The sequence below is a fragment of the Sceloporus occidentalis genome, unplaced genomic scaffold (assembly GCF_023333645.1).
Source record: "Sceloporus occidentalis isolate IW3139 unplaced genomic scaffold, rSceOcc1.0.p SCAF_6, whole genome shotgun sequence".
Classification (NCBI taxonomy): Eukaryota; Metazoa; Chordata; class Lepidosauria; order Squamata; family Phrynosomatidae; genus Sceloporus; species Sceloporus occidentalis.
Genome location: NW_028316986.1, coordinates 118978010 through 118980927, shown reverse-complemented (window position 1 = coordinate 118980927; position 2918 = coordinate 118978010).

The following is a 2918-nucleotide window of genomic DNA, read 5'->3' as shown; positions in this document are numbered from 1 at the left end:
CTATCTCCTGTTAGCATTTTGCCATCTTCTCCACGCAGTGACCCTACCGTTTCCTTCTTCTTCCTCTTGCTGCGGACATATCCAAAAAAGCCCTTTTTATTGTTCTTAACCTCTCTAGCAAGCCTGAGTTCATTCTGTGCTTTAGCTTTTCTGACTTTACCCCTACACATGCCTGCTATTTCTTTGAATTCCTTTTTTGTGATTTCCCCCTTTTTCCATTTCTTATACATGTTCCGTTTCAAACTTAGCTCAGTTGAAAGTTCCTTAGTCATCCATCCTGGTTTCTTGAGACACCTCCCGTTTTTCTTTCTCACTGGAACTGTTTGAAATTGTGCCTTCAGTATCTCTCTTTTGAGAAACTCCCATCCATCCTGAACTCCTTTTTCTTTTAGTATTTCTGACCATGGAATCGCCCTCAATACTTCTCTAAGTTTACTGAAATTCGCTCTCCTAAAGTCTAGGATGCGTGTCTGACTATGCCTGGCTTCTCCTTTCCACTGTATTACAAACTCCAGGAGAACATGGTCACTTCCACCTAAGGATCCCACCACTTGCACCCCATTAACCAAGTCATCCTTGTTGGTTAGGATCAGATCTAAAATAGCTGACCCCCTTGTTGCCTCTTCCACCTTTTGGACCATGAAATTGTCTTCCAGGCAATTGAATCATTTCCTGTATTGCTATGTATTTTATATGTATTATCCTATTTCTTAGATTGTACATCATAGGCAGGTTTGCTCTTTTATATATATTGTTTTTATGTACAGCGCTGTGCAAATCTACAGCGCTATAATAATAATAATAATAATAATCATATAACCTTTTGGGGCACAGGCTGTGGAAATATTTGAAAAACTGTACTGTATTCCTAGTGTAATAAACCAGTGTTGATCTGCTGCAGCATACCAGCAGTTCTATGGCACCTTCAAGTGACATATATTTATGATGGCATACACTTTCATGAACTGCAATGCACAAAAAGTGTATACCTTGTTAGAATTTAAAACATTACAGTAGAGGGTTGGTTTTGCTCTAACAACAATCTGGGACACGAAATTGTGAAAGAACTGAGCTGAAAAAAGGACTAGAATTAGGTCTTTAGAGACATTATGGATAACTCAAGTATCAGCCCTGTGCTACAGAAAGTCCTGCTGCTAAAGTGCATTATTATGAGAGGTGACAAATAATTCCTTAAAATCGTGGAAATATTTAGCAGCATTTTTAGAAATTAAGGAATTTTCTAATCAATCCATTATATGTATACACAGCCAGGGAGGGAAGAAAGAACTCAATGATATTATTCTTTAACATTTTGAAAAGGAAGCAAATGATAAAACCCTTCAACATCCATCAGTATACAAAGGGATCTTGTTGCACCTTTGAGACTGACTTGAGGAGTCTATAGACTCCAAAGGCATCAACAGTTCAGAACATTTTCTGAAGACCTCTCCTTATAGAAAGCCTTTAAAATTCTCTAAGGCTGAGCTGCACGGCGGAAATAATGCAGTTTGACACTATTTTAACTGCCATGGCTCCATGCTATGGAATCCTGGGATTTGTAGTTTGTTGTGGCACCAGAGCTCTCTGACATAGCATTGAGTCATGCCAGTTAAAGCAGTGTCAAACCCAGATGTCATAACAGGAAAGGAGGCCAAGGTACTGCAAAATGTAGGGCATTCAAGATAAATGGAGGACATGACAAAATAAGTTAAAACATATATAGAAATATAAATTCTTGCTTCAGTCATGCACAAAATGGAGGGCATTTTGGAATTCCTCCTGGATAGAAGGCTGAAATGTAGGGAAATGTCTGGGAAAAGGAGGATGTCAGGTCACCCTTGTAGGGCATTCAAGGAAAAATGGAGGACGTGGCCAAATAAAAGCTAAAAACAGTAATATATAAATCCATGTTTCTTTAGTTCTGCTCATAATGGAGGACATTCTGGAATTCCTCCGGGGGGAATGTAGAACATGGCCCATATATGTGTGTGGCCCATATATATATATATATATATATATATGGAGGTGTGGAGGCATGAATATATATATACAGTATATGTATGTTTAAATGCTGTAAACCGCCCTGATCTTATGGAAGGGCGGTATACAAATAAAACGTTTATTATTATTATTATTATTATTATTATTATATCTACATATCTATATCTCTTCATGCCTCTTAGTCACCCTATGTAGGGCATTGAAGAAAAAATGTAGAAAATGGCCTATATATATGTGGAGATATATATATATACACACGCACACACATATATATACACACACACAGACATACACATGTGGAGGCATATATACATATATAGTATAGGTTTGGAGACATGGATACAGACACACACAAACACAAAAATCCATGCTTCTGAGCTCTGCTCAAAATGGAAGGCATTCTGGAATTCCTCCTGGAGTGGTGGGAGTCTAGGCCTGAAATGTTGGAAACCATCCTGGGAAAGGAGGACCTGGTCACCCTCTGATGGATGTGGAAGAGAAAGGTAGAACATGGCCTCTGTGTGTGTAGACACACACATATATGAGTGTGAGGCATGTATGTACACATATATATGTTCTTGAAGGGGAGAGAGTCAGGCTAGCTCCACCAGTCCATCTGCCTTGGTCCCGGCCTCAGAGGGAGAGAAGAATGCTGGACCTGGTCCCATTACCCCCCCCCCCCCACCCTCACCATTCCCTTCTGCTTTGTGTCGTGTCTTTTAGATTGTAAGCCTGCAGGCAGGGAACTGTCTGGTTAAAAAATAATAAATGTAAGCCGCCCTGAGAGCCATTAGGGCTGAAGGGTGGGATATAAATACCTAAATAAATAAATAAATGTGTGAGTGTGTCTGTGCACACATGTATGTGCATGTCTCATACCTCATATATATATATATATATATATATATATATATATA